At 42.0% G+C, this 7,411-nt stretch overlaps 1 protein-coding gene and 8 non-coding genes across 9 annotated transcripts in view; 1 reads left to right on the forward strand and 8 right to left on the reverse strand.

The window, feature by feature from the left end:
• Positions 1-7,411, forward strand: part of LOC117490224 (cilia- and flagella-associated protein 54-like) — a 43,067-nt gene that overhangs the window by 32,989 nt on the left and 2,667 nt on the right. The window lies entirely within an intron of this gene.
• Positions 189-260, reverse strand: trnac-gca. The gene has a single exon. It is a non-coding gene; the product is annotated as a tRNA-Cys (tRNA).
• Positions 978-1,050, reverse strand: trnar-acg. Its single transcript has one exon. It is a non-coding gene; the product is annotated as a tRNA-Arg (tRNA).
• trnac-gca lies at positions 1,387-1,458 on the reverse strand. Its single transcript has one exon. It is a non-coding gene; the product is annotated as a tRNA-Cys (tRNA).
• On the reverse strand, positions 1,812-1,884 carry trnar-acg. The gene has a single exon. It is a non-coding gene; the product is annotated as a tRNA-Arg (tRNA).
• Positions 5,338-5,409, reverse strand: trnac-gca. The gene has a single exon. It is a non-coding gene; the product is annotated as a tRNA-Cys (tRNA).
• On the reverse strand, positions 6,196-6,268 carry trnar-acg. Its single transcript has one exon. It is a non-coding gene; the product is annotated as a tRNA-Arg (tRNA).
• Positions 6,805-6,877, reverse strand: trnar-acg. The gene has a single exon. It is a non-coding gene; the product is annotated as a tRNA-Arg (tRNA).
• On the reverse strand, positions 7,214-7,285 carry trnac-gca. The gene has a single exon. It is a non-coding gene; the product is annotated as a tRNA-Cys (tRNA).

A 7,411-nucleotide genomic window follows, 5' to 3' on the forward strand; every position in this document is an offset into this window, starting at 1 on the left:
AAAAAAAGAAGTGAAGATAGAGCGAGTTAAAGCAACAACATTAAAGCTGGCATCGAAATAGGGTTGTTGTTGTAACACAGACAGTAAGGTTAACTATATGATACCCCTCTGTTCATTGAGTGCTTTGTAAGTGATTTGCACTTCATTGCTTGTATACATATACCATTGAACACCGTTACAAACTGTGTAGGGGGCACCCAGATTTGAACTGGGGACCTCTTGATCTGCAGTCAAATGCTCTACCACTGAGCTATACCCCCTCTGGTGACCTGCTATCAGTTGATTATAGTGTCTCTGGGAAATGACTGCAGGGGAAAAACATGTTTATCTGTGTGGCCACAACGCTCAGTACTAACCACTATACTGAAACGGCCACAAGCGCTTCATTCTTAGAGCAGAGTTGGAACTTTGATATTGTGTGACAACATATGTAGGAGCCATTTTATGGGTGTTGTTGGGATGTCAGTTTATTTAATTTATATGTATAGTGCAATACTATTTTGAACACTTGGTGGCGGGGTTTAGCTGCACCGGGTGTATAAAAGGGGTCATAGGTGACAGGAAAGGACGGGACACAGGAGGAAGAGAGCATACCGATTTCACCAGCCCGGCAGATGCTCACCACAACTATTGACTGTAATTAAACCTTGGTATGTAAACGCTAAATAAAACATCATTATAAACTGCACCAAAGGACCGGAAATTCATCTGTATGCGTCTGCGTCTGGATCACTCTCCAATCCTCCTGTGAAGTAATGGCAAAAGGATATAGGACATTGGAACATTAAAATTGCCATGACAACATACTTTAAAGGATTTAACATCCTTGAATGCTGGGAATGCTTGACATTATAGGGTTCAGGGTTATTTATGCAGTTGGTGAAAGCCCATTAACCCATAGTACCAGATGTTCAATGACTATTCATGTATTTGTTGGAGAGACGTACTGTTGAAGTGATTTCCTGGCTAAAGAGAACCGAGCTAGCCAGGATTTGAACCTAGAATCTTCTGATCCGTAGTCAGACGCGTTATCCGTTGCGCCACTAGCCCTGTGAATTCCCTTTGCCATCTGTGTCAACAGTATGGCAAGATGTTTTTCTGAGTTCTGTGTTGTGACAGATTGGTGGAAGACTGAATATCATATTTCCTCTCATTTAATCTACATTGTTTTCTTATGTGATATCATAAGTTACACTGACAAATTGCAAAAATAAGTGAAGGTAAAGCAACAACATTAAAGCTGGCATCGAAATAGGGTTGTTGCGGCAACACAGACAGTACGGTTAGCTATATGATAACAGCCCCTCTGTTCATTGAGTGCTTTGTAATTGATCTGCACATCATTGCTTGCATACATATAACATTAAACACGGGTAAAAACTAAGTAGGGGGCACCCAGATTTGAACTAGGGACCTCTTGATCTGCAGTCAAATGCTCTACCACTGAGCTATACCCCCTGTATTAAATGGTTTTCAGTTGCACATTCAGTATCCGGGAAACTATTGTAGGACAACATTTTTTTACTAACCACTTTACTAAACAGCCACTTAGTTCACCGCGCACTTCATTGATCTTATAGCAGAGTTGGAATTCTGAATATTGTGACAAAAAATACTTACTTTGTCCTTCAGGGCCCAATTTTGTTTTTGAACTACAGAAGATCAGCAAGTAACACTAACAAGTCCTATAAGACTCCAAGAAAGCTGTGAATGCTTGACATTATAGAGTCCAGAGTTATTAACGCAGTTGTGACTAATCATGACGATGTTGGAGAGACGTATTGTTGAAGTGATTTCCTTGCTAAAACATCCGAGCTAGCCAGGATTTGAACCTAGAATCTTCTGATCCGTAGTCAGACGCGTTATCCGTTGCGCCACTAGCCCTGTGATTTTCCTCTGGTATCTGCGTCAACCAGAGGTGGGAGTAAGTCCTACATGTGCAAGTCATGAGCAAGTCTCAAGTCTTGACCTACAAGTATCAAGCAAGTCCCAAGTCACTGTGGTGAGAGTCAAGCAAGTCAAGTCAAGTCATTGCTCAGGTCAAGCAAGTCAAGTCAAGTCATACGAAATTCTGATGAATAAGCCCAGTTTCCGCATTTAAATCAGTTAAAAGACAGTGATTATGAACATGGATTTAACCCACACTATGATCTTCATTACATACACAGTTAATCATTTGAAATCTAATTTAGACCGATGACAATCATATTAGATTAATATTAACCCTAGAACTGCAGACAATATAGCTAGGATTTAAAACTCAGTTAATTGGGTTAATTTCGAAATTGCTTCAGTTTATCATCATAACAGATCAAAAAGTTCAGATTCATTTTACAATAAATCAAGGAATGATGCACTTCTACAAACAAAAACAACATAATTAAAACATTTAAACAAACTACTAAAAGTAGATGAACTACATTATTCAACAGTTTACAGTAACTTCTGATAATAACACAGGGGAAATAAACGAGACATCTCTTTTCCTCTCTCTCTCTCTCTCCCTCTCCTGACAGCCCGTCAGTATCGGGGTTAGTACAAATGAATCCCTTGGCGGTTCTAGTGTTCATTTACCGTTTTGTCTTCTCTTTGTAATGCTTAATCGATTTGAAACCAAGTCTAACGTAGCTTAAATTTAACGTTAGCTTTCTAGCTAACACAACACATTCACGCACCTTTCTCTGTGGGTTTTTTTGTAGTGACGAATGAAGTTGGATGTTGTTGTGGTGGTCGTGTCACTGATCTTTATGCTGCAGACCCTGCATACCGCTGTTCTCTTCTTATTAGCGTCATCAACAACCAGGGGCGTCGCCTGGACCTGAAAACATTCGGGGCTTAGCCCACAGTGGCGGCGGCACTACAGTGGCATTTTTTACTACAACACTCCCCACACGCACACACACAGTACACCCGCGACTGTTACAATGAAGGCTCGATAATCAGCTCACCGCATATAGGCAGGGGTAAAGTGGTATTTTTTATGAGTGGGGTCCTCACCTCCTCAAGGGGGGTCCGGGGGGATGCTCCCCCGGGAAGATTTTTTTTTAAATATTGAAGTTAAATGCATCAATCTGGTGCACTTTGAGAGCAAAATGAAGAGATCTATGGATACCTCTCTCAACACCCATATGAAGCAGAACTGTAAACAGATGTACTTTTTCTTTATGGATATTTTACTAATCACTCCCCTTTTAAACTCTATTCTTGTTTTACTGCCATATAGTATTTCATAACTGTTTTTCCTTTATTCTCTTATTTTTTTTATAACTATAATGATCATATGAAGGTGTGCCGCGGAAATAATCTTTTGAATAATTTGTGACCAAACCGTTTGAGACCCACTGAGATGACTTAGACTAAAGTTAAGTATCTAAACACTCAGAGAGTCCTTTAGCTCACCTGAGTCTCTCAGTCTGAGAGGAGAGGACTCTCCTCCAGCTTGTTGTGGAACAAATAGCTCCTTATGTCCGTTAGTGCAGCTAGCTAACCAGATGCTAACAACACGGTCCATGCTGGCACGGTCCCTCCCTCCCTCCCCCTCTCTCCCTCTCTCCCTCTCTCTCTCTCTATCACACTAATGGCGCATTTCCATTGCAGCGCGTAGCTCGCTTTAAGCGTGCCGTGTCGTGCCGTCCCCTTTTTTGGTTGTGCTTCCACTAGGCCTCGTTCCGGCGCGGCACGGCGCGGGGCCACTTTTTCCCCTCTTTTCTGGCCCTAGAAAATTGTGGTTCTATCGGGGCCAACAAACAGGGCTGAGTCGGGCTGAGTATGCTAAACTAGAGAGAGGAGCGCTGGCAAGAGGGCTAGAACTACAACAAGATGGACATATTTGACCGTGATTTAATTGTAATACACGTTTCAAAATGATGCCGAAGTAACAACATACTGATACCGGTTAGTAAAAACCATGAATTAATGCTTTGTCAAGTCTGCAGACAGACGGCAGGCGAAAAACCTTTTAAAATTCGTGTTTTTCTAGATGGAGATTGGCTAAGCTAACACAGTATATGCCCCGACCGTCCACACTCACAACAACGGCCTATACAGACATAAATACAGCAGCGACTGTATTCACCATGACACAGGCAGTCTGTGGTGTGTACTTGTTTAACTTTTGTCGAGTTTCTGAACATATATAAGGAGCTGTGAGCTCTGAGTGCTCACAGCTAACGGCTGTGTTGTGTTTCTGGATTTCTCATTGAAGATGACGTCACGGCTCCGCCTACACTGCGTTACTATAGTAACTACCCCAGTTCCTAAACTGTAATGGAAGCGCAGCATGAAGTGAGTCGGCCCTGTTAAGGCCCAACGCGGCCAAGCCGTACCGAGCCGTACCGAGTGTGGCCGAGGCCGACCGTGTAGTGGAAATGCGCCATAAATGCGCTATTGCCACACACACACAGAGCCGAGCTTGAATGACACAAGCACACATTTATTTCCATGCAACTCTCTGATTGGTCTGGTGTCATGCCTCTGTTGCATTCACTGAACACGGGAAATTACAGTGCTGCCGTCCTCTCTTGTGTCATGATGAGGTTCACGTACGTAAAGCACGGTTAATGTATTATATTATTGAGGGAGAATTGTCCGGGGCTACAGAAAAAACATTCGGGGCTAAAGCCCCGGATGCCCAGGCCAGGCGACGCCACTGTCAACAACATAATCCTTGAATCCAAACTTCACTATTTGTGGAGTAACGCTAGCTGTTGCCATGTTAACTGACACTCCTGCGGTCTAGTGGGTTGCCAGGTTTGCGCGCACGGCGCTATAATCACCCAATCACATTTTTCGAAAAAACTAAACGTAATATCTCACTACAAAAACAAACGCAAATATTTAATTTTAAACAGTCAAGTCCTTTCAAGTCATCTGTCTCAAGCTTAAGTCAAGTCTCAAGTCATGAATACCAAGTCAAAGTCAAGTCAAGTCTTTTATCAATGTTAGTCAAGCAAGTCTCAAGTCAAAAAATATGCGACTCGAGTCAAGTCATGTGACTCGAGTCCCCACCTCTGGCGTCAACAGTATGGCCACATGGTTTTCTGAGTTCTGTGGTGTGACAGATTGGTGGAAGACTGAATATTATATTTCCTCTCATTTAATCTACATTGTTTTCTTATATGATATCATAAGTTACACTGACAAGTTACAAAAAATAAGTGAAGATAGAGCGAGTTAAAGCAACAACATTAAAGCTGGCATCGAAATAGGGTTGTTGCTGTAACACAGACAGTAAGGTTAACTATATGATACGGCCCCTCTGTTCATTGAGTGCTTTGTAATTGATTTGCACTTCATTGCTTCTATACATATAACATTGAACACCGTTACAAACTGTGTAGGGGGCACCCAGAATTGAACTGGGGACCTCTTGATCTGCAGTCAAATGCTCTACCACTGAGCTATACCCCCTCTGGTAACCTTCTATCAGTTGATTATAGTGTCTCTGGGAAATCACTGCAGGGGAAAAACATGTTTATCTGTGTGGCCACAACGCTCAGTACTAACCACTATACTGAAACAGCCACAAGCGCTTCATTCTTATAGCAGAGTTGGAACTTTGATATTGTGTGACAACATATGTAGGAGCCATTTTATGGGTGTTGTTGGGATGTCAGTTTATTTAATTTATATATATAGTGCAATACTATTTTGAACACTTGGTGGCGGGGTTTAGCTGCACCGGGTGTATAAAAGGGGTCATAGGTGACAGGAAAGGACGGGACACAGGAGGAAGAGAGCATACCGATTTCACCAGCCCGGCAGATGCTCACCACAACTATTGACTGTAATTAAACCTTGGTATGTAAACGCTAAATAAAACATCATTATAAACTGCACCAAAGGACCGGAAATTCATCTGTTTGTGTCTGCGTCTGGATCACTCTCCAACCCTCCTGTGAAGTAATGGCAAAAGGATATAGGACATTGGAACATTAAAATTGCCATGACAACATACTTTAAAGGATTTTGTCATTCAGGGCCGAATTTTGTTTTTGAAAAAACAGATGATTAGCAAGTCATTCTAAAAAGTCCTACAAGCTTCCATGAATGCTGGGAATGCTTGACATTATAGGGTTCAGGGTTATTTATGCAGTTGGTGAAAGCCCATTAACCCATAGTACCAGATGTTCAATGACTATTCATTTATATGTTGGAGAGATGTACTGTTGAAGTGATTTCCTGGCTAAAGGGAACCGAGCTAGCCAGGATTTGAACCTAGAATCTTCTGATCCGTAGTCAGACGCGTTATCCGTTGCGCCACTAGCCCTGTGAATTCATTGTGGTATCTGTGTCAACAGTATGGCAAGATGTTTTTCTGACTTCTTTGTTATGACAGATTGGTGGAAGGAGAGTTATTGCCACTCACGCATGCGCAGTTCGTACGTGCTACTTGGCCGTCGGCTGAAGTTTTTGCGGTGTGTTCCAATGCGAAACATGGCCAAGAACCGACGTGAGCCGACGTTCCGTCGGGACATGTTCTTTGGTGTTCTTTGGTGTCAGTTTGGTGTGTAAGGCGCTTTATAGCAGAGTTGGAACTTTGATATTGTGTGACAACATACTTTAAAGGGTTTTGTCATTCAGCGCCGAATTTTGTTTTTGAAAAAACAGATGATTAGCAAGTAATTCTAAAATGTCCTACAAGCTTCCATGAATGCTGGGAATACATGACATTATACAGTAGGGTTCAGGGTTATTTATGCAGTTGGTGAAAGCCCATTAACCCATCGTACCAGATGTTCAATGACTTTACATGTATATGTTGGAGAGACGTACTGTTGAAGTGATTTCCTGGCTAAAGAGAACCGAGCTAGCCAGGATTTGAACCTAGAATCTTCTGATCCGTAGTCAGACGCGTTATCCGTTGCGCCACTAGCCCTGTGAATTCACTTTGCCATCTGTGTCAACAGTATCGCAAGATGTTTTTCTGAGTTCTGTATTATGACAGATTGGTGGAAGACTGAATATTATATTTCCTCTCATTTAATCTACATTGTTTTCTTATGTGATATCATAAGTTACACTGACAAATTGCAAAAATACGTGAAGGTAAAGCAACAACATTAAAGCTGGCTTCGAAATAGGGTTGTTGCGGCAACACAGACAGTACGGTTAGCTATATGATAACAGCCCCTCTGTTCATTGAGTGCTTTGTAATTGATCCGCACATCATTGCTTGCATACATATAACATTAAACACGGGTAAAAATTAAGTAGGGGGCACCCAGATTTGAACTAGGGACCTCTTGATCTGCAGTCAAATGCTCTACCACTGAGCTATACCCCCTGTATGAAATGGTTTTTCAGTTGCACATTCAGTATCTGGGAAACTATTGTAGGACAACATTTTTTACTAACCACTATACTAAACGGCCACTTAGTTCACCGCGCACTTCATTGATCTTATAGCAGA

Source organism: Trematomus bernacchii, unplaced genomic scaffold (assembly GCF_902827165.1).
Source record: "Trematomus bernacchii unplaced genomic scaffold, fTreBer1.1, whole genome shotgun sequence".
Classification (NCBI taxonomy): Eukaryota; Metazoa; Chordata; class Actinopteri; order Perciformes; family Nototheniidae; genus Trematomus; species Trematomus bernacchii.